The following is a 25,450-nucleotide window of genomic DNA, read 5'->3' as shown; positions in this document are numbered from 1 at the left end:
TTATACAGAAAATGTTTTGATATGATCATACTCACACAGACATCAAGAATCAGCGTATGAATCGCAACAATGGTTTAAAAAAAAAAAAAAAAAAAATCAGATCAACTCTGAACTCTGAATTCGTCACAAATAGGATACTTCATGATGTCACCATCAATAAACAGATTATCCACAATATTTCTGATCAGGGGCGCCTGCAGGATTTTATCTTAGGGTACGCACACAATAGCAGCCTCCAATATAGATCGGACCAAACTTTTATATATAGGTTAATTGATTATATGTGACCCTGGATCACAAAACCAGTCTTATGTTGCACGGGTATATTTGTGGCAATAGCCAACAAAACATTGTATGGGTCAAAATGATAGATTTTTCTTTTATGCCGAAAATCATTAGGATATTAAGTAAAGATCATGTTTCATGAAGATATTTAGTAAATTTCCCACCTTAAATATTTAAAACATTTATTTTTGTGAATGGATGCAGCACTATCGCCAATAGAAATGGACAACTTTAAAGGCGATTTTCTCAATGTTTAAATTTTTCTGCACCCTCAGATTCCAGATTTTTAAATAGTTGTATCTCGGACAAATATTGTCCTATCCTAACAAACCATACATCAATGGAAAGAGTATGTATTCAGCTTTCAGATGATGTATAAATCTAAATTTTAAAAAAGTTACCCATAAGACTGGTTTTGTGGTCCAGGGTCACATATATGTTTGTGCACATGATATCATACATATATTCAATCGTACATTGTTTTATCATTCAATCAATCAATCATAGTCATTATTTCAAATATATTATCCCTTACACACACAAAAAAAATGTCTAGTCCAGGGGTTGGGAACCTTTTTTGACCAAAGAGACATTTTTTTTAATATATACACTACCGGTCAAAAGATTTAGATCGGTAAGATTTTTAATGTTTTTAAAAGAAGTCTCTTCTGCTCACAAAGGCTGCATTTATTTGATTAAAAATACAAACAAAAACAGTCATATTGTGAAATATTATTACAATTTAAAACAGCTGTTTTCTATGTGAATATACAGTTAAGTGTAATTTATTCCTGTGATCAAAGCTGAATTTTCTGCATCATTACTCCAGTCTTCAGTGTCACATGATCCTTCAGAAATCATTCTAATATGATGATTTGATGCTCAAGAAACATTTATGATTATTATCAATGTTGAAAACAGTTTTTTACATTTTTATTTCATGACGCTATGATGAATAGAAATTTCAAAAGAACAGCATTTATCTGAAATGGAAAGCTTTTGTAACATTAAACACTACCCTTCAAAAGTTTGGGGTCAGTAAGAATTTTAATTTTATTTTTGGGGAAAATAAATAAATTAAATCAATACTTTCATTCATCATGGATGAGTTAAACTCATCAAAAGTTACAGTAAAGACATTTATAATGTTAGAAAAAATTATATTTTAAATAAATGCTGTTCTTTTGAACTTTCTATTCATCAAAGAATTTAGAAAAAAAATTGTACACAACTGTTTTCAACATTGATATTAATAATGAATGTTTTTTGAGCATAAAATATTAGAATGATTTATGAAGGATCATGTGACACTGAAGACTGGAGTAATAATGTTGAAAATTCAGCTTTCATCTGATGAATAAATTACATTTTAAAATATATTAAAATAGAAAACAGTCATTTTAAATTGTCATAATATTTCACAATATTACTGTTTTTTTTTATTGCTTTTAATCAAATAAATGCAGCCTTGGTGAGCAGAATTTGGTTAATGCGTTTTTCCAAAAGAGCCACAGTAAAATAATAATAATAATAATAATATTTAACAAGCAATTATGCAACAAACAATAAAGTTGCAATATTGAATTAATTTGTTGGGCTTTCACTGTGAGGTTGAGTCATCAACTGAGGCATCAGTTGAACCTCTGTGTGTGTGTGTGTGTGTGTGTGTGTGTGTGTGTGTGTGTGTGTGTGTGTGTGTGTGTGTGTATACATATTTCTGGTGAATTTCTGTAGAATTTTTTTCCACATAAGTAATGGGAGTATAAATATCACTAGAGAAACGCAGTGGGCTTCAGAAGACAACATCTCTTTACATACCAAAGACACAGAAACTCCAGGTGAGTCAAGACTTTATGAACATGTAAATAGTAACCAAAAAATTATGAGCGGTTTAGACCTCAACTACAACATTTCAGTGCAGATTCAAACATCATTATAATAATCAAATGCAAATTGAAAAAATAGAAAATAGAAGAGAAAATAGAATTTTATATAGATTCATTTAAAATTAAATAAAAACAAAGAAATATCAATGGATTGACTGAAGGAAATATGTCTTTATTGGATTTAGTAACACTGTTTTAGAAAACTGTTCTGCGTCATTAATGAATAACACACATGCTACACATAACAACAAAATAGTACCTAATGCACTATTAACACTCTATTAACTACTATTAACTAACAAGAAATTATGATTAACGAATTAGTAAATAATAGTGCTCAGTTGAATGTGGTAATTCACTATTAGCTAATCAATAAGTAGCCTACTATTTTTTGACACTGTCCCTCCCAGAGGACTACTAAGAACTACTACAGGTTCATAATTAATGTGAATAATGCATAATTAAATGTATACTAATGTATAATTAATTCTAAATGGAAGGTCATGGTAACCCACTGGTAATTATTCAAGTATTACCAAATCCTTCAGAAGGCATTACTAATTATTTGGAACATTATTCTCAATTGAAAAACATGATAACTCTCTAGTATTGACTGATGTCATTGAGCTTTTGGGGTTTTTGTAAAGTTTTGGATAGTATTGACTCAAGTGTTCCTACATCCTTCCAAAGGAATTACTAATTATTTGAAAAACAGTATAAGTGAATATCCTGGTAACCCACTAATGACTCAAATCCATTGCAAGAAATTACTATCTAAAACCTTACAAAAACCTCCAAAGCTTACAATGACTTTGGTCTTTAGAGATATCATGCTTTTTACTTTAGAATACTGTTCTGGAAAATGTGTAATTCCTTGCAACATGATCTCAAGAGAATATGAGTGTATTTTTACGTAAAGTGTAGTTCTACCACACGTAGGCTACATTTACTTACGTATTCATACACTCTAAAACGTGTAAAATTGACGTATTGACAGCACAAAAACGTAAAATATTGACGTATTGACAGCACTAAAACGTATAATATTGACGTATTGACAGCACTAAAACGTAAATAATTTATGTATGAACTACTAGGAATATAATAACTAGGATAATTAGGATCCCTATATCTAGGAATGAACTTTACCGACATACAAATTTGTACATATTCCTATTTATGAATATAAAAATCGTGGCATTAATGTTTTGAGTCTATTGTATTCAATTTTCATATTAATGACATATTCAGTCGCATTTATTAAATTTACTCACCTACTCAGTAAGAAATAATAAAATTTCGCTCCGTTCGTGACTTCTGCTGCAAACTCGTCTCGGATGATAATGTTAAACAAGTGAATGAATAACATTTCTTTAATTGTTTAAAATTCGAAGCCGGATTAACATTAACTTTCATGGATTAATAACTTCAATTCTTCTCTGTACCTCATACAAAATACAAAAATGTTTTGTGTCTTTGAAAGTTACTATTAATTCCTGCGTTTTAACAACGAGACCAGGCTGTTCCTTCTGAAGGATTTGGTAATACTTTATTCATTACTAGTGGGTTACCATTGCCTTGACTTTAGAATTAAACATACATTATTCACATAAATTATGAACCTGTAAATAGACGTTCTTGGTTGCTCTCTGGTAGGTATGAAAAAATGGTTATTGGTTAGCTAATACTTCCACATTACTACCACATTCGACTGAGCACTATTACTTACTAATTTGTTTATCAGAGTTTCTTGTTGTTAATATTAGTTAATAGCGTATTAATATTGCGTTACTCATTTGTTCCCATGTAGTTATTCATTAATGAAGGAACAGTATTCCAGAGTGTTACCTTGGATATTTTTAAAAACAAGATCACATATAAATATTCTTAAGGGTGTTTTTTTTTTTTTTTTTTTTTTTTTGAGAACTAATAAAATGAACACAGTTAAATGGTATCTAAAAGAAAAAAATGAATGAAAGTAAATTAATAAAATGTCAACGTTTTATTTGTACCTGCTAACCTGATACCTGAATTAAATTTAAATGAAAAACTTGCCATAATAATTTTAGAATAATAAAGATGACAATTTATCAATTTAATCTTTTTTCCCCCATTTATTTTATTTATTAGAGCCATGGAATCCAAGTCAATCAAAGTTGCAGCCCTAGGAGGATCTCGGTGTCCTGGTATGTGCCGCAAGGATTCCCTCATTGCTGTATACTTTTGTATTTAATGGTTTTTAGTCCCCTTTTCACCCAATTGCAAATTTACAGTATTTGAGTGGTAGGATTAGAGGTGCATGATGTGGTAGCAATAGCCTTGTGGGCAGTGCTCTGACATACAGTATAGCACAGCTGTGCCTCCTGCAACATGAGGTCAAGGTTTTTTTTTTTTTTTCTCGCTTGACAAAATGGCACTTAAACCAGTGAACTAATCTTAATTTGGGTCTACAATAAATAAACTGTGAACTTTTTTTGTAAACTCTGAAACTAAAAAAACTCCATGATCACTATTACCCTTAAAATATTGCTTCTGATGGTTTGAAATACCTTGGGGTCTTTTATCAATGTAAAAAAAAAAAGGTATACAAATCCTTACAATACTTTATTTGCAAGCTTTTTTCAATCGCTTGTGGATAAATCCAAGTTGTGTAAGTTGGCCTCTCTGCCTTTATCACTTGTGTCACATTAGCTCGGTTGGTTATTCTGCCTAAATGTCTTTACCTCTTTCAACACATACCGACTTTCATTATTAAATATTTCTTTATTGGCTGTGACAGTCTTTTGCGCTCTTTTCTATGAGGGAATATAGAAACTTCCCAACTACCATCCATATTAATGCGATATTAATAGACTTCTCTTTTGGAACAGGGATAACAATTGTCCACCGTGTGTGCGTACAGAAACTTTGTCAAAAAGTACTTTTTATTCTATTGTTTGTTCTCAACATTTGTAAGTGTAGAGTTTAGCAAAAATGATGGGAGAGTGTCCAGTGGGAGACAGTGACTGGATCTAAAACTTTCGGATGACAAACAGCTTAGGCTATATCTCAGTTTCTGTGAGTTACTGGACCCCTAAATGAAAACATACAACACAGAGAGACATGCATGTGTGCAGTGTGGCTGACCTGTTGTTTGACTGACAGACAACTAGTTGTCCAGTGCGGTTCTGTTCAAACAATTACTAAAAATGCAGTTGTGAGTCAGTTCAGTTATTAAATTCCTTTCTCATCATATTTAAACCCCTTTAAAGCAGGACTGACCACCATATTCAAGTTGTAGCAATTTGTAGCAAAAATGTGTTTTTTTTTTCTCTCTCTCTCTATTAATTCCTTTCTCAGAACAAGATGTGATTGTGGGTGGGATCGGAGGTGATGAATTCTACTTTACATGCATTTCCAGCCTCATTTCAGAGATCAGCATAACTTACGGCAAGGTGTGTAAAGATTGTTTTTATTCTAATTTATCTTCTTTGATTCCTATTTGAATCAAATTGTTTTTATTTAGCTAGTTGATTCACATACATTTGTGCTTTCCAGGGGACACTGAACACAATCCAGGTGATTTTTAACACTGGCCAAATGGCGAAACTTGGTAATGAAGCAGGAAGGAATCAACAAAAATTTGAATTTTGCGGAAGTGATAAAATTGTTGATTTAACACTGTGGCCAAATATTGATCATACCAGATGTGCGGGTCTAGAATTTGTGGTTCTCAAAATCAGTGGTGAAAAAAAGACGTTATCTGTTATGTGTGATGGCATTGGTGCGCCTGTAAATGTTGATGTGAAGTCTGGAAGGTGTTGCGGCATTTTGGGAAGATGCGGATCTCAAATTGATGCTCTGGGTTTCCACTTCATTTAGCCTCCAGCTATACACATCTGTTGCTGACAGTATCAAATATCTGGTCATCTAAAATAATGACATCTGAACAGCAATCATATACTCATATACATCAGGGGTATTATTGGTTATGATTGAAGTATCAAATTTGAATCAGTCAGTTTAATATTTTCAAGTGTCAATCAGACAATTACAATATTCTTTTTTTAGGTAAATTAACCATAATAAACAAATAAATGATAAGTTAAAAGTATCAAATTTATGAGTCAGTAAATAAATAGTGATGGTAGATTAATCTTATTCTATCATTTATGTCCATCTATATATGTCTGTTCTGTATCATCTGTACCTTGTGGTTGTGGGAGTTCAAAATATCTTGATGTAGCCTACTTGTTTAATTACAACAAAGAGTTTAACTTGATTTGGTCTGAAAAGCCTTTCATGCTGTTTATTGTGTATGCTTTTTTATTTTAGCTGCAAGATGTTGCTCACAAATGTTCATTTTTATGGTCAGATGGGGAAATTAGTTTTTGCAGGGTCTGGAATGGTGAGGGAGAACGGTGCTGGGTTCACAGTTTTAATTTTGTTAATGAACAGTATGACAAAAAAATGTTCGTCAACAAGCTTTTTCCCATGACTGAAGCCTTGTTCCCACCACCAGCGACATGATCCCATTCGTTTTATATGATTGATTTAACTGTACCCACATACAGGGATATAATAAAATGATGCATGGAAAAGAAACTGACGGCAGTCTTAGTGAGTTTGATTCATACATTGATTGTTTGTGTGTTGTTAATTATGATGCAGTGAGCAGTTTAGCACTGCTGCAGTTCAAATTACAGTTTTCCCTGCATTATGTTTATGACTATTAGGGACAAGAAAATGTATTACTGTATTTGTCGAATTCGGATGGCATTTTAGTCATTTTTTGGCAATAGTTTAATTAATTGATTGATTGTTAATCTGGTTAATGATTTAATGCACTGAGCACTGCTGTAGTTTATAATACAACACTCTCCAACAGCAGAATGCTACTTTAAAGAATGATCATTAATTATTTTAAGTCAAATTAAAATGAGACCTTAGTTTTACTGGCAATAAATATATTTTGTGATTGGGTCAAAGACCCAAAAGGGGGTTTCAAAAGGGGGAAAGACGAAAAGGGGGTTTCAAGGATCATCAAAATTACATTTTAATACAGATTTTTTAAATATTCCCCCTTACATTAGAATGTGTCCTGTTTAATTTTATATTTTGCTGAGCAAAAAATAATGATTATCATACATTTTAAACATGATTTACAGAAGACACCAACTAAAATATCATTCAGTGTAAAGACATATTTTAATCAGACCACATTTTAATCAGAAGACATATTTTAATCAGACCCCATTTAAGGATCACAGTGCAGCCCCCAAATACAAATTAAGGATCATTTTTAAATCTTTGCCACTATCCTTCAAACGGGTTTTACCCATTTGTCAGCAATACGTTTTAGTTAGGAAGTGAAAATCATTTCAAATTTAATAAAATGAAAACAAATTAATAATACAATTTTAATAATATATATATTTTTTATAATATATTTTTAACGTTTAACAATTCTTCAATAATTATTTTAAATGTGACTTGTTTTTCCATGCATTGGAACTCTAATATTAATAGGAATTCTAATTCGTATTTTCAGCATAGAGTCTACGATCAGCTTTAAACGGTCTAAATCCTGACTGGAATTCCTTGCTGATACCATTTCTTTCTGAAAAGAAACATACAGTAGTTGTGAGGATGCTGCCTTTTCTAGTATCTTTGACAGAAAAGGTAGATTCGAGATCAGCCTGTAATTGACTAATTCAAGTTGCGATGTTTTAACAAGCGGTTTGATAATAGCCAGCTTAAAAGTTTTTGGTATCCTCCTAATGACAAAGATGAATTAATGATTTTAAGAAGAGGATATTACCTCTGGAAGGGTCTCTTTCAATAGCTTAGTCAGTATGGGGTCTACTCTAACATATATGATGTCCATTTAGATTTAACGAGTTTAGAAAATTCTTCCTCTCCTATAGTGTAGAGTGTCGAGTAATACACATGTAACTCGCGTGAGTGTAGACACTAGACTGACTTTATTTACGTTACCCGCTTCATCCAAACAGGGGTTGCCATAGTGACGTTAACATCAACACTGATATTTAAAGTGATAGTGCCACAACTCTACATCCCCTTTCTTCCAGATGGGATGTAAATAAACTTAACAGCCCACACAACAAAACTGGAACAAAACACGTACTGAAATTATCTTATTATCAGGCCACCCACCACGGAACAAAAGGTGACACAGAACATAAAAAGTATGGTAGAGTATGGGCAAACAAAGTTAGTTCAGTTAACGAAGGGACACCTGGTTATCATTTCCATATCTTGATTTTAGTTTAGTTTTTTAGCCAAGTACTGACATAGTCCTGATAACGCTGATTAGGTTGGCTAACTCTGCCTGCTCGAGTCACCACCAACTGTCTCTCAGATGAGTCAGCAGTATTGACCACTGGTGTGATACTAGGAGGTGTAGGTGGTGGGTTGGCATTTTGGGCAGTCTCTCTATCAGGTACTGGTGAGGTGGACCTCAGTGGCATGTCCTCCTCAGAGCTTGCCGTTGGGTTTTCATCAACCCGGAGGAGATGTCGCCTGTTCCTGATATATTTCTTTCCCTGTGATGCTATTACATAGCTATTAGGCTGCTGAGCTGGGCCTTCCACTCTTGCCACTTGATCAAAACCACGTTCATTGTGCACTCTGACTGTTTGACCTGGTCTTAGTGCAGAGAGGCGGTGAGCACTGCGGTCATGATACACTTTCCCCCTCATTCTGTGTTTGGAGATGGCAGCAGTCACATTGACTTGGATAGCAGGCCTGAGCATGTCTGTGGTTGCTGGCAGGAAGGTCCTGGTTTGCCTGGACATGAGTCGCTGAGCAGCGGAAGGGAGCCCATCACGGGGAATGTTGCGAGTGTGGAGAATGGCTGCTTGGATGTCTGTGCCATCACAGTGGCACTTCTCCAGCAGGTGCTTAGCAGATCTCACTGCACGCTCAGCCAGACCGTTAGATTGTGGGTAATAAGGACTGCTGCGGATGTGTTTAAAGTCCCATGCTTGTGAAAAGTCTGCAAAGTCCCTTCCAGTGAACTGGGTCCCATTATCAGTCATGAGGGAGTGGGGCACACCATGTGTTGCAAAGTGTCGCTTAAGCTTCGCAATGACCGTGTTGCTGGTCATGTTGGGGAGGTAATCCAGCTCGAACCACCCTGAGTAGGAGTCCACCAGGACTAGATGCATTTTGGCACGCCACTCAAATATATCAGCTGCAGTAAATGACCATGGCAGTTCAGGGATGTCATGGAGGTGCATTGGTTCCTTTGTGTGGTGTGCTGTCAAAGCGTTGCATGCAGCACACCGAGACACCTCTCTTTCGATATCTGTGTACATTGAGGTCCAGTACATAGTCTCTCGAGCTCTGCGTTTGGTGGCTTCAATCCCGGGATGGCCCTGGTGTAGCTGGCCGACATAAAACGTTTGCAGTGCTGCAGGTATTACTAACCTTTGCCCACGCAGGAGCAGTCCATCCTCTAACGTCAACTCTTCCTTCATGGAGAAGAACGGTCGCAACTGTTGCGGCAGCTCCTTGGAGGTGCTGGGCCAGCCATGCACGATGACTTCAGATAGCTGTTGGCAGGTGACGTCACTCTTTACTGCATTTCGTAATTCATCTGTACGACGTGAGGAGAGCACCTGGACAGTCATCACTTCTAGTAAGTCATCAGTAAGTGGGGGCTCAGACTCAGGTAAGTGTGCACGTGACAACGCGTCTGCCACAAACAGTTCCTTGCCACGCTTATACATCACATCCAAGTCGTAACGTTGCAATTTTAACATCATACCCTGCAGGCGTGGTGATGCGGTGTGCAGTGGTTTCCTCAGGATAGTTATAAGGGGCTGATGATCCGTTTCAGCAGTAACGGGGCGGCCATAGATGAAATCATGAAATTTTTTAGCTGCAAACACCAGTGCTAACATTTCTTTTTCAATCTGAGCATACCTGGACTCAGTTGGTGTGAGGGCACGTGATGCGAATGCCACCGGCCTCCCGTCTTGGAGGCACACCGCCCCAAGACCGTGTTGGGAGGCGTCTGCTGATATAACCACTGGCTTTGATGTGTCAAAAAATTGCAGCACAGGGGGATTAGTCAGTGCCTGCTTCAGTTTGCTGAAAGCCGCATCATGGGCGTCATGCCAGTGCCACTCCACGTCGTGGTGTATCAGCTGTCTCAGAGGGCCAGTCATGTCACTGTACTGGGAAATGAATTTGGATAGATAGTTTGTCATGCCCAGAAACTGCTGTAAAGCCTGTTTGTCCTGTGGCTTCTCCATCTCGCAGACGGCTTTGATCTTTTCCGGGTCTGGCTTAACACCATCAGCGGTTAACAGGTGTCCTACATAGTGTACACAGTTGACTCTGAATTTGCACTTGTCAGGATTGAGCTTTAGGTTGATGGCACGGATCCTGTTCAAAACCTGTGTTAGGCGTTCATCATGTTCTAGTAATGTACGTCCCCAGATGAGGATGTCATCGACCACGATCTCGCAAGGTTGTCCAGCAAATAACTGTTCCATCACATTTTGGAAGACCTCACTGCCTGTGCATATGCCGTATGGCATTCTCAGGAACCTATATCGGCCATGAGGTGACATGAATGTTGTGAGCTTGGAGGATGCGCGGTCAAGGGGTATTTGCCAAAACCCACACTTGGCATCTAAGGTGCTAAATATTTTTGCACCGGGCATGTCCGCAATGATTTGGTCAATTGATTTGAGCGGATGATGGGGTCTGAGGAGGGCCCGGTTTAGATGCACTGGGTCGATGCAAAGTCGCACTGTTCCATCTTTTTTTTCCGCTGCAACCATGGCAGACACCCATTCTGTTGCGTCGTTTTCTGGTATAATTACACCAAGGGCCGCCATTCGGTCCAGCTCCGCCTTGACCTTATCTTTCATGGCAATGGGGATCCTGCGGGGAGCACATATTGTGGGGGCAACAGTGTCATCTAGTCTCATATGATATATCACAGGTAATTTACCTATGACATTAGTGTCAAAAAGGTCTTTGTACTCCAGTATTTCTGGAGCTTCTTGTTGCAGCATGTGGACGTCAGGTCCGAGGTGTATGAGACCAATAGCAATACTGTCTTGTAGTCCCAGTATGGGTTTTACACCCCTATTGACCACATGAAACTTGAACTGTCCCTGTGTACAATGCAGTGTTACAGTGCCATCAGTTTTGATTGACTCACCTCCATAAGCCACTAGATTGACCTTTTCATTTGGATCCACATGCACTGTGTGGTCAACTGCATGTAGCAGTTTTCTGGGCAGCACATTACATTTGGCACCAGTGTCCACTTTTACCTTCAGTTGTCCATTTCCGTTCTTCATTGCGAGCGTGGCGAAGATTTCCCCCTTCTGTGCGGGTGTGAGTATTGTGTCACAGTAGAAAGTATCAACCATTTGATTGTCTGGTTCAGTGGTCAATTCATTTACTCTACCCATTTCTCTTCTTCTGTATGGAGTGGGGGCTTTGGGGCGAACTGTGGCCTGCGCTGGTGCAGAGCGACAACACCTAGCAAAGTGATTAAGTTTTCCACAGTTATTGCATGTCTTGTTGAGTGCAAAGCATTTGCTGCGGTCAGGTGAGTGTTGGCCATTACAATTGCCACAGCGAGCCTTCTGAATTGAGCACACTTCAGCTTCCTTATGAAGTTCCTTAGAGCTTTTCTCCGACTGTTCATGGAGCATGCTAATGCTAACTGCCAGTTCAAGGGTGAGATTCTTTTCACGTAATAGTTGTTTGCGGAGGGTGTCGCTCTGTATCCCACAGACGATACGATCCCTGATCAATTCATCACGGAGCGCGCCAAAATCGCATTTCTTCGCCAGTATTTTCAGAGTGGAGACATACGCCTGAATAGACTCACCGGTTCCCTGACTAGCGGTGTTAAAAACATGCCTGTCCATAATGACGTTTTTCGCTGCCAAACATAATTCAGCAAACTTTACCAGTAGAGTCTCTGGTTCTTCGTGACTTTCCCCCTCTCCATAAACAAAGGATTCCGACTTTTCAACAGCCTCCGGGCCGGCTAGGTTCAGTAGCGTGTAGGCTTGAACTTTCTTAGATTTATCCGACAGTCCTGCGTTGCAGTAGATTATCCATTCTTTCTCAAATTTCCGCCAGTTGTCGGCAATGTTGTCGTCAAAAACTAGTGGATCGATACGACGGAGTCCTTGAGCCATTATCAGACACTTCTGACACCATGTAGAGTGTCGAGTAATACACATGTAACTCGCGTGAGTGTAGACACTAGACTGACTTTATTTACGTTACCCGCTTCATCCAAACAGGGGTTGCCATAGTGACGTTAACATCAACACTGATATTTAATAAGAGGTTTATTGGGCAACACGGGAGCCTTCAGGGATGAAGGAAAGGAAAGGGTCAAGACGCCCGACTCTTTTAGTGCAATGGGAGTGTGTGTTGCGGCGGCGAACACACACACACACACACACACACACACACACACACACACACACACACACACACAAAAACACAGTAGCAGAGAAAAGGATATAACGCCGGATAGCGCAGCAGGAACGGCGACTGAAGGTGGCGCGGCCAGCGGCTTCAGGTGCAGAGGCTCGTCCCGCTGAAGAGCTTTCTCAGACGGCGCGGCTTCTTCCTCTCGGGATCCAGCGATGCGTGAGCTTCGCTGAAGAGATGAAAAATAAGATTTTATCAGCCTTTGAGCCATATTTATAGGCCCAAGCCACGCCCGTTTTGGCGGGACGTGACGTAATGGGCGCAAAGCGCCCTCATTGGATCTGACGTCACGAAGGGCCTCTCTCAATAGGCTGCTGCAGTTGCCGCAGAGCAGCCAATGGGCGCGCGAGCCGTCTCGCCTATGTCTGCATGCTGCCGCAACGTGTTTTACAATATTACAAAATTAAGGATAATTTCTGGCTTCAATATCTTGTGGAAAAGAGTTTTTCCCCTAGCGTATGCTATTGCGCAGTACGAGAGACCTCTCGTAAGAGAACAACAATAAATATACAGACAGTTTTGACACAGAGCGCTGAGGCACAAAAGCTAACGCGAGTTTTTATCTCTTCTGTCACCCGCCCGTCACGGGCTCATACTTTCCATTGGACTAGTTGACATACGTGCTTCAGACGTAATCACGCGGAGGCGTTCCCAAAGCGTCATCGACGCATCGCGAGTTCTCTCGAAAGGGAACTAGAGTTTGTTCGCATTACATGGAGAGAGAGCACGATTGCATACAGAAAGGCCTTAAAAACTGCTAGATCTGCTTATTTTTCAAACCTCTTAGAAGAAAACAATCAAAACCCTAGGTATTTATTTGAAACAGTGGCTAAATTAACGAGAAATAAAGCTTAACCCCAGACGTTTCCAAGCAGCACAGCAGTAATGACTTTATGAACTTCTTTACTTATAAAGATTGATAATAAATTATATGCAGTATCTGCATCAGACAGTGCATTGTCTAGTCTCCTTGAGGACAAATTCGATTCATTCATTGCTATATGTAGAGTTGTGGCACTATCACTTTAAATATCAGTGTTGATGTTAACGTCACTATGGCAACCCCTGTTTGGATGAAGCCGGTAACGTAAATAAAGTCAGTCTAGTGTCTACACTCACGCGAGTTACATGTGTATTACTCGACACTCTACATGGTGTCAGAAGTGTCTGATAATGGCTCAAGGACTCCGTCGTATCGATCCACTAGTTTTTGACGACAACATTGCCGACAACTGGCGGAAATTTGAGAAAGAATGGATAATCTACTGCAACGCAGGACTGTCGGATAAATCTAAGAAAGTTCAAGCCTACACGCTACTGAACCTAGCCGGCCCGGAGGCTGTTGAAAAGTCGGAATCCTTTGTTTATGGAGAGGGGGAAAGTCACGAAGAACCAGAGACTCTACTGGTAAAGTTTGCTGAATTATGTTTGGCAGCGAAAAACGTCATTATGGACAGGCATGTTTTTAACACCGCTAGTCAGGGACCCGGTGAGTCTATTCAGGCGTATGTCTCCACTCTGAAAATACTGGCGGAGAAATGCGATTTTGGCGCGCTCCGTGATGAATTGATCAGGGATCGTATCGTCTGTGGGATACAGAGCGACACCCTCCGCAAACAACTATTACGTGAAAAGAATCTCACCCTTGAACTGGCAGTTAGCATTAGCATGCTCCATGAACAGTCGGAGAAAAGCTCTAAGGAACTTCATAAGGAAGCTGAAGTGTGCTCAATTCAGAAGGCTTGCTGTGGCAATTGTAATGGCCAACACTCACCTGACCGCAGCAAATGCTTTGCACTCAACAAGACATGCAATAACTGTGGAAAACTTAATCACTTTGCTAGGTGTTGTCGCTCTGCACCAGCGCAGGCCACAGTTCGCCCCAAAGCCCCCACTCCATACAGAAGAAGAGAAATGGGTAGAGTAAATGAATTGACCACTGAACCAGACAATCAAATGGTTGATACTTTCTACTGTGACACAATACTCACACCCGCACAGAAGGGGGAAATCTTCGCCACGCTCGCAATGAAGAACGGAAATGGACAACTGAAGGTAAAAGTGGACACTGGTGCCAAATGTAATGTGCTGCCCAGAAAACTGCTACATGCAGTTGACCACACAGTGCATGTGGATCCAAATGAAAAGGTCAATCTAGTGGCTTATGGAGGTGAGTCAATCAAAACTGATGGCACTGTAACACTGCATTGTACACAGGGACAGTTCAAGTTTCATGTGGTCAATAGGGGTGTAAAACCCATACTGGGACTACAAGACAGTATTGCTATTGGTCTCATACACCTCGGACCTGACGTCCACATGCTGCAACAAGAAGCTCCAGAAATACTGGAGTACAAAGACCTTTTTGACACTAATGTCATAGGTAAATTACCTGTGATATATCATATGAGACTAGATGACACTGTTGCCCCCACAATATGTGCTCCCCGCAGGATCCCCATTGCCATGAAAGATAAGGTCAAGGCGGAGCTGGACCGAATGACGGCCCTTGGTGTAATTATACCAGAAAACGACGCAACAGAATGGGTGTCTGCCATGGTTGCAGCGGAAAAAAAAGATGGAACAGTGCGACTTTGCATCGACCCAGTGCATCTAAACCGGGCCCTCCTCAGACCCCGTCATCCGCTCAAATCAATTGACCAAATCATTGCGGACATGCCCGGTGCAAAAATATTTAGCACCTTAGATGCCAAGTGTGGGTTTTGGCAAATACCCCTTGACCGCGCATCCTCCAAGCTCACAACATTCATGTCACCTCATGGCCGATATAGGTTCCTGAGAATGCCATACGGCATATGCACAGGCAGTGAGGTCTTCCAAAATGTGATGGAACAGTTATTTGCTGGACAACCTTGCGAGATCGTGGTCGATGACATCCTCATCTGGGGACGTACATTACTAGAACATGATGAACGCCTAACACAGGTTTTGAACAGGATCCGTGCCATCAACCTAAAGCTCAATCCTGACAAGTGCAAATTCAGAGTCAACTGTGTACACTATGTAGGACACCTGTTAACCGCTGATGGTGTTAAGCCAGACCCGGAAAAGATCAAAGCCGTCTGCGAGATGGAGAAGCCACAGGACAAACAGGCTTTACAGCAGTTTCTGGGCATGACAAACTATCTATCCAAATTCATTTCCCAGTACAGTGACATGACTGGCCCTCTGAGACAGCTGATACACCACGACGTGGAGTGGCACTGGCATGACGCCCATGATGCGGCTTTCAGCAAACTGAAGCAGGCACTGACTAATCCCCCTGTGCTGCAATTTTTTGACACATCAAAGCCAGTGGTTATATCAGCAGACGCCTCCCAACACGGTCTTGGGGCGGTGTGCCTCCAAGACGGGAGGCCGGTGGCATTCGCATCACGTGCCCTCACACCAACTGAGTCCAGGTATGCTCAGATTGAAAAAGAAATGTTAGCACTGGTGTTTGCAGCTAAAAAATTTCATGATTTCATCTATGGCCGCCCCGTTACTGCTGAAACGGATCATCAGCCCCTTATAACTATCCTGAGGAAACCACTGCACACCGCATCACCACGCCTGCAGGGTATGATGTTAAAATTGCAACGTTACGACTTGGATGTGATGTATAAGCGTGGCAAGGAACTGTTTGTGGCAGACGCGTTGTCACGTGCACACTTACCTGAGTCTGAGCCCCCACTTACTGATGACTTACTAGAAGTGATGACTGTCCAGGTGCTCTCCTCACGTCGTACAGATGAATTACGAAATGCAGTAAAGAGTGACGTCACCTGCCAACAGCTATCTGAAGTCATCGTGCATGGCTGGCCCAGCACCTCCAAGGAGCTGCCGCAACAGTTGCGACCGTTCTTCTCCATGAAGGAAGAGTTGACGTTAGAGGATGGACTGCTCCTGCGTGGGCAAAGGTTAGTAATACCTGCAGCACTGCAAACGTTTTATGTCGGCCAGCTACACCAGGGCCATCCCGGGATTGAAGCCACCAAACGCAGAGCTCGAGAGACTATGTACTGGACCTCAATGTACACAGATATCGAAAGAGAGGTGTCTCGGTGTGCTGCATGCAACGCTTTGACAGCACACCACACAAAGGAACCAATGCACCTCCATGACATCCCTGAACTGCCATGGTCATTTACTGCAGCTGATATATTTGAGTGGCATGCCAAAATGCATCTAGTCCTGGTGGACTCCTACTCAGGGTGGTTCGAGCTGGATTACCTCCCCAACATGACCAGCAACACGGTCATTGCGAAGCTTAAGCGACACTTTGCAACACATGGTGTGCCCCACTCCCTCATGACTGATAATGGGACCCAGTTCACTGGAAGGGACTTTGCAGACTTTTCACAAGCATGGGACTTTAAACACATCCGCAGCAGTCCTTATTACCCACAATCTAACGGTCTGGCTGAGCGTGCAGTGAGATCTGCTAAGCACCTGCTGGAGAAGTGCCACCGTGATGGCACAGACATCCAAGCAGCCATTCTCCACACTCGCAACATTCCCCGTGATGGGCTCCCTTCCGCTGCTCAGCGACTCATGTCCAGGCAAACCAGGACCTTCCTGCCAGCAACCACAGACATGCTCAGGCCTGCTATCCAAGTCAATGTGACTGCTGCCATCTCCAAACACAGAATGAGGGGGAAAGTGTATCATGACCGCAGTGCTCACCGCCTCTCTGCACTAAGACCAGGTCAAACAGTCAGAGTGCACAATGAACGTGGTTTTGATCAAGTGGCAAGAGTGGAAGGCCCAGCTCAGCAGCCTAATAGCTATGTAATAGCATCACAGGGAAAGAAATATATCAGGAACAGGCGACATCTCCTCCGGGTTGATGAAAACCCAACGGCAAGCTCTGAGGAGGACATGCCACTGAGGTCCACCTCACCAGTACCTGATAGAGAGACTGCCCAAAATGCCAACCCACCACCTACACCTCCTAGTATCACACCAGTGGTCAATACTGCTGACTCATCTGAGAGACAGTTGGTGGTGACTCGAGCAGGCAGAGTTAGCCAACCTAATCAGCGTTATCAGGACTATGTCAGTACTTGGCTAAAAAACTAAACTAAAATCAAGATATGGAAATGATAACCAGGTGTCCCTTCGTTAACTGAACTAACTTTGTTTGCCCATACTCTACCATACTTTTTATGTTCTGTGTCACCTTTTGTTCCGTGGTGGATGGCCTGATAATAAGATAATTTCAGTACGTGTTTTGTTCCAGTTTTGTTGTGTGGGCTGTTAAGTTTATTTACATCCCATCTGGAAGAAAGGGGATGTAGAGTTGTGGCACTATCACTTTAAATATCAGTGTTGATGTTAACGTCACTATGGCAACCCCTGTTTGGATGAAGCGGGTAACGTAAATAAAGTCAGTCTAGTGTCTACACTCACGCGAGTTACATGTGTATTACTCGACACTCTACACTATAGGAGAGGAAGAATTTTCTAAACTCGTTAAATCTAAATGGACATCATATATGTTAGAGTAGACCCCATACTGACTAAGCTATTGAAAGAGACCCTTCCAGAGGTAATATCCTCTTCTTAAAATCATTAATTCATCTTTGTCATTAGGAGGATACCAAAAACTTTTAAGCTGGCTATTATCAAACCGCTTGTTAAAACATCGCAACTTGAATTAGTCAATTACAGGCTGATCTCGAATCTACCTTTTCTGTCAAAGATACTAGAAAAGGCAGCATCCTCACAACTACTGTATGTTTCTTTTCAGAAAGAAATGGTATCAGCAAGGAATTCCAGTCAGGATTTAGACCGTTTAAAGCTGATCGTAGACTCTATGCTGAAAATACGAATTAGAATTCCTATTAATATTAGAGTTCCAATGCATGGAAAAACAAGTCACATTTAAAATAATTATTGAAGAATTGTTAAACGTTAAAAATATATTATAAAAAATATATATATTATTAAAATTGTATTATTAATTTGTTTTCATTTTATTAAATTTGAAATGATTTTCACTTCCTAACTAAAACGTATTGCTGACAAATGGGTAAAACCCGTTTGAAGGATAGTGGCAAAGATTTAAAAATGATCCTTAATTTGTATTTGGGGGCTGCACTGTGATCCTTAAATGGGGTCTGATTAAAATATGTCTTCTGATTAAAATGTGGTCTGATTAAAATATGTCTTTACACTGAATGATATTTTAGTTGGTGTCTTCTGTAAATCATGTTTAAAATGTATGATAATCATTATTTTTTGCTCAGCAAAATATAAAATTAAACAGGACACATTCTAATGTAAGGGGGAATATTTAAAAAATCTGTATTAAAATGTAATTTTGATGATCCTTGAAACCCCCTTTTCGTCTTTCCCCCTTTTGAAACCCCCTTTTGGGTCTTTGACCCAATCACAAAATATATTTATTGCCAGTAAAACTAAGGTCTCATTTTAATTTGACTTAAAATAATTAATGATCATTCTTTAAAGTAGCATTCTGCTGTTGGAGAGTATTGTATTATAAACTACAGCAGTGCTCAGTGCATTAAATCATTAACCAGATTAACAATCAATCAATTAATTAAACTATTGCCAAAAAATGACTAAAATGCCATCCGAATTCGACAAATACAGTAATACATTTTCTTGTCCCTAATAGTCATAAACATAATGCAGGGAAAACTGTAATTTGAACTGCAGCAGTGCTAAACTGCTCACTGCATCATAATTAACAACACACAAACAATCAATGTATGAATCAAACTCACTAAGACTGCCGTCAGTTTCTTTTCCATGCATCATTTTATTATATCCCTGTATGTGGGTACAGTTAAATCAATCATATAAAACGAATGGGATCATGTCGCTGGTGGTGGGAACAAGGCTTCAGTCATGGGAAAAAGCTTGTTGACGAACATTTTTTTGTCATACTGTTCATTAACAAAATTAAAACTGTGAACCCAGCACCGTTCTCCCTCACCATTCCAGACCCTGCAAAAACTAATTTCCCCATCTGACCATAAAAATGAACATTTGTGAGCAACATCTTGCAGCTAAAATAAAAAAGCATACACAATAAACAGCATGAAAGGCTTTTCAGACCAAATCAAGTTAAACTCTTTGTTGTAATTAAACAAGTAGGCTACATCAAGATATTTTGAACTCCCACAACCACAAGGTACAGATGATACAGAACAGACATATATAGATGGACATAAATGATAGAATAAGATTAATCTACCATCACTATTTATTTACTGACTCATAAATTTGATACTTTTAACTTATCATTTATTTGTTTATTATGGTTAATTTACCTAAAAAAAGAATATTGTAATTGTCTGATTGACACTTGAAAATATTAAACTGACTGATTCAAATTTGATACTTCAATCATAACCAATAATACCCCTGATGTATATGAGTATATGATTGCTGTTCAGATGTCATTATTTTAGATGACCAGATATTTGATACTGTCAGCAACAGATGTGTATAGCTGGAGGCTAAATGAAGTGGAAACCCAGAGCATCAATTTGAGATCCGCATCTTCCCAAAATGCCGCAACACCTTCCAGACTTCACATCAACATTTACAGGCGCACCAATGCCATCACACATAACAGATAACGTCTTTTTTTCACCACTGATTTTGAGAACCACAAATTCTAGACCCGCACATCTGGTATGATCAATATTTGGCCACAGTGTTAAATCAACAATTTTATCACTTCCGCAAAATTCAAATTTTTGTTGATTCCTTCCTGCTTCATTACCAAGTTTCGCCATTTGGCCAGTGTTAAAAATCACCTGGATTGTGTTCAGTGTCCCCTGGAAAGCACAAATGTATGTGAATCAACTAGCTAAATAAAAACAATTTGATTCAAATAGGAATCAAAGAAGATAAATTAGAATAAAAACAATCTTTACACACCTTGCCGTAAGTTATGCTGATCTCTGAAATGAGGCTGGAAATGCATGTAAAGTAGAATTCATCACCTCCGATCCCACCCACAATCACATCTTGTTCTGAGAAAGGAATTAATAGAGAGAGAGAGAAAAAAAAAACACATTTTTGCTACAAATTGCTACAACTTGAATATGGTGGTCAGTCCTGCTTTAAAGGGGTTTAAATATGATGAGAAAGGAATTTAATAACTGAACTGACTCACAACTGCATTTTTAGTAATTGTTTGAACAGAACCGCACTGGACAACTAGTTGTCTGTCAGTCAAACAACAGGTCAGCCACACTGCACACATGCATGTCTCTCTGTGTTGTATGTTTTCATTTAGGGGTCCAGTAACTCACAGAAACTGAGATATAGCCTAAGCTGTTTGTCATCCGAAAGTTTTAGATCCAGTCACTGTCTCCCACTGGACACTCTCCCATCATTTTTGCTAAACTCTACACTTACAAATGTTGAGAACAAACAATAGAATAAAAAGTACTTTTTGACAAAGTTTCTGTACGCACACACGGTGGACAATTGTTATCCCTGTTCCAAAAGAGAAGTCTATTAATATCGCATTAATATGGATGGTAGTTGGGAAGTTTCTATATTCCCTCATAGAAAAGAGCGCAAAAGACTGTCACAGCCAGTAAAGAAATATTTAATAATCAAAGTCGGTATGTGTTGAAAGAGGTAAAGACATTTAGGCAGAATAACCAACCGAGCTAATGTGACACAAGTGATAAAGGCAGAGAGGCCAACTTACACAACTTGGATTTATCCACAAGCGATTGAAAAAAGCTTGCAAATAAAGTATTGTAAGGATTTGTATACCTTTTTTTTTTTACATTGATAAAAGACCCCAAGGTATTTCAAACCATCAGAAGCAATATTTTAAGGGTAATAGTGATCATGGAGTTTTTTTAGTTTCAGAGTTTACAAAAAAAGTTCAGTTTATTTATTGTAGACCCAAATTAAGATTAGTTCACTGGTTTAAGTGCCATTTTGTCAAGCGAAAAAAAAACAAAAAAACAAAAAAAAAACCTTGACCTCATGTTGCAGGAGGCACAGCTGTGCTATACTGTATGTCAGAGCACTGCCCACAAGGCTATTGCTACCACATCATGCACCTCTAATCCTACCACTCAAATACTGTAAATTTGCAATTGGGTGAAAAGGGGACTAAAAACCATTAAATACAAAAGTATACAGCAATGAGGGAATCCTTGCGGCACATACCAGGACACCGAGATCCTCCTAGGGCTGCAACTTTGATTGACTTGGATTCCATGGCTCTAATAAATAAAATAAATGGGGGAAAAAAGATTAAATTGATAAATTGTCATCTTTATTATTCTAAAATTATTATGGCAAGTTTTTCATTTAAATTTAATTCAGGTATCAGGTTAGCAGGTACAAATAAAACGTTGACATTTTATTAATTTACTTTCATTCATTTTTTTCTTTTAGATACCATTTAACTGTGTTCATTTTATTAGTTCTCAAAAAAAAAAAAAAAAAAAAAAAACACCCTTAAGAATATTTATATGTGATCTTGTTTTTAAAAATATCCAAGGTAACACTCTGGAATACTGTTCCTTCATTAATGAATAACTACATGGGAACAAATGAGTAACGCAATATTAATACGCTATTAACTAATATTAACAACAAGAAACTCTGATAAACAAATTAGTAAGTAATAGTGCTCAGTCGAATGTGGTAGTAATGTGGAAGTATTAGCTAACCAATAACCATTTTTTCATACCTACCAGAGAGCAACCAAGAACGTCTATTTACAGGTTCATAATTTATGTGAATAATGTATGTTTAATTCTAAAGTCAAGGCAATGGTAACCCACTAGTAATGAATAAAGTATTACCAAATCCTTCAGAAGGAACAGCCTGGTCTCGTTGTTAAAACGCAGGAATTAATAGTAACTTTCAAAGACACAAAACATTTTTGTATTTTGTATGAGGTACAGAGAAGAATTGAAGTTATTAATCCATGAAAGTTAATGTTAATCCGGCTTCGAATTTTAAACAATTAAAGAAATGTTATTCATTCACTTGTTTAACATTATCATCCGAGACGAGTTTGCAGCAGAAGTCACGAACGGAGCGAAATTTTATTATTTCTTACTGAGTAGGTGAGTAAATTTAATAAATGCGACTGAATATGTCATTAATATGAAAATTGAATACAATAGACTCAAAACATTAATGCCACGATTTTTATATTCATAAATAGGAATATGTACAAATTTGTATGTCGGTAAAGTTCATTCCTAGATATAGGGATCCTAATTATCCTAGTTATTATATTCCTAGTAGTTCATACATAAATTATTTACGTTTTAGTGCTGTCAATACGTCAATATTATACGTTTTAGTGCTGTCAATACGTCAATATTTTACGTTTTTGTGCTGTCAATACGTCAATATTATACGTTTTTGTGCTGTCAATACGTAAATATTTTACGTTTTTGTGCTGTCAATACGTCAATTTTACACGTTTTAGAGTGTATGAATACGTAAGTAAATGTAGCCTACGTGTGGTAGAACTACACTTTACGTAAAAATACACTCATATTCTCTTGAGATCATGTTGCAAGGAATTACACATTTTCCAGAACAGTATTCTAAAGTAAAAAGCATGATATCTCTAAAGACCAAAGTCATTGTAAGCTTTGGAGGTTTTTGTAAGGTTTTAGATAGTAATTTCTTGCAATGGATTTGAGTCATTAGTGGGTTACCAGGATATTCACTTATACTGTTTTTCAAATAATTAGTAATTCCTTTGGAAGGATGTAGGAACACTTGAGTCAATACTATCCAAAACTTTACAAAAACCCCAAAAGCTCAATGACATCAGTCAATACTAGAGAGTTATCATGTTTTTCAATTGAGAATAATGTTCCAAATAATTAGTAATGCCTTCTGAAGGATTTGGTAATACTTGAATAATTACCAGTGGGTTACCATGACCTTCCATTTAGAATTAATTATACATTAGTATACATTTAATTATGCATTATTCACATTAATTATGAACCTGTAGTAGTTCTTAGTAGTCCTCTGGGAGGGACAGTGTCAAAAAATAGTAGGCTACTTATTGATTAGCTAATAGTGAATTACCACATTCAACTGAGCACTATTATTTACTAATTCGTTAATCATAATTTCTTGTTAGTTAATAGTAGTTAATAGAGTGTTAATAGTGCATTAGGTACTATTTTGTTGTTATGTGTAGCACGTGTGTTATTCATTAATGACGCAGAACAGTTTTTTAAAACAGTGTTACTAAATCCAATAAAGACATATTTCCTTCAGTCAATCCATTGATATTTCTTTGTTTTTATTTAATTTTAAATGAATCTATATAAAATTCTATTTTCTCTTCTATTTTCTATTTTTTCAATTTGCATTTGATTATTATAATGATGTTTGAATCTGCACTGAAATGTTGTAGTTGAGGTCTAAACCGCTCATAATTTTTTGGTTACTATTTACATGTTCATAAAGTCTTGACTCACCTGGAGTTTCTGTGTCTTTGGTATGTAAAGAGATGTTGTCTTCTGAAGCCCACTGCGTTTCTCTAGTGATATTTATACTCCCATTACTTATGTGGAAAAAAATTCTACAGAAATTCACCAGAAATATGTATACACACACACACACACACACACACACACACACACACACACACACAGAGGTTCAACTGATGCCTCAGTTGATGACTCAACCTCACAGTGAAAGCCCAACAAATTAATTCAATATTGCAACTTTATTGTTTGTTGCATAATTGCTTGTTAAATATTATTATTATTATTATTATTATTTTACTGTGGCTCTTTTGGAAAAACGCATTAACCAAATTCTGCTCACCAAGGCTGCATTTATTTGATTAAAAGCAATAAAAAAAAACAGTATTATTGTGAAATATTATGACAATTTAAAATGACTGTTTTCTATTTTAATATATTTTAAAATGTAATTTATTCATCAGATGAAAGCTGAATTTTCAACATTATTACTCCAGTCTTCAGTGTCACATGATCCTTCATAAATCATTCTAATATTTTATGCTCAAAAAACATTCATTATTAATATCAATGTTGAAAACAGTTGTGTACAATTTTTTTTCTAAATTCTTTGATGAATAGAAAGTTCAAAAGAACAGCATTTATTTAAAATATAATATTTTCTAACATTATAAATGTCTTTACTGTAACTTTTGATGAGTTTAACTCATCCTTGATGAATGAAAGTATTGATTTATTTTATTTATTTTCCCCAAAAATAAAATTAAAATTCTTACTGACCACAAACTTTTGAAGGGTAGTGTTTAATGTTACAAAAGCTTTCCATTTCAGATAAATGCTGTTCTTTTGAAATTTCTATTCATCATAGCGTCATGAAATAAAAATGTAAAAAACTGTTTTCAACATTGATATTAATAATGAATGTTTCTTGAGCATCAAATCATCATATTAGAATGATTTCTGAAGGATCATGTGACACTGAAGACTGGAGTAATGATGCAGAAAATTCAGCTTTGATCACAGGAATAAATTACACTTAACTGTATATTCACATAGAAAACAGCTGTTTTAAATTGTAATAATATTTCACAATATGACTGTTTTTGTTTGTATTTTTAATCAAATAAATGCAGCCTTTGTGAGCAGAAGAGACTTCTTTTAAAAACATTAAAAATCTTACCGATCTAAATCTTTTGACCGGTAGTGTATATATTAAAAAAATGTCTCTTTGGTCAAAAAAGGTTCCCAACCCCTGGACTAGACATTTTTTTTGTGTGTGTAAGGCATAATATATTTGAAATAATGACTATGATTGAT

At 38.0% G+C, this 25,450-nt stretch overlaps 2 long non-coding RNA genes across 2 annotated transcripts; one reads left to right on the top strand and one right to left on the bottom strand.

Annotated features, from left to right (window-relative positions):
* The first annotated feature begins 2,030 nt into the window (after window positions 1–2,030).
* Window positions 2,031–6,758, top strand: LOC307174316. Its single transcript, XR_013823983.1, has 4 exons — window positions 2,031–2,123; window positions 4,302–4,357; window positions 5,511–5,605; window positions 5,709–6,758. It is a non-coding gene; the product is annotated as an uncharacterized lncRNA (long non-coding RNA).
* A 12,659-nt stretch (window positions 6,759–19,417) lies between these two features.
* LOC307174267 lies at window positions 19,418–24,217 on the bottom strand. The gene is made up of 4 exons (XR_013823979.1): window positions 24,125–24,217; window positions 21,828–21,883; window positions 20,571–20,665; window positions 19,418–20,467 (listed from the first exon to the last, which is right to left on the bottom strand). It is a non-coding gene; the product is annotated as an uncharacterized lncRNA (long non-coding RNA).
* Window positions 24,218–25,450: the final 1,233 nt, after the last annotated feature.

This window comes from Squalius cephalus (genome assembly GCF_949319135.1).
Source record: "Squalius cephalus genome assembly, chromosome: 1".
Taxonomy (NCBI): domain Eukaryota; kingdom Metazoa; phylum Chordata; class Actinopteri; order Cypriniformes; family Leuciscidae; genus Squalius; species Squalius cephalus.
Note: the sequence above shows the minus strand (reverse complement) of the source record. Positions and strands in the feature narration are given on the sequence as shown.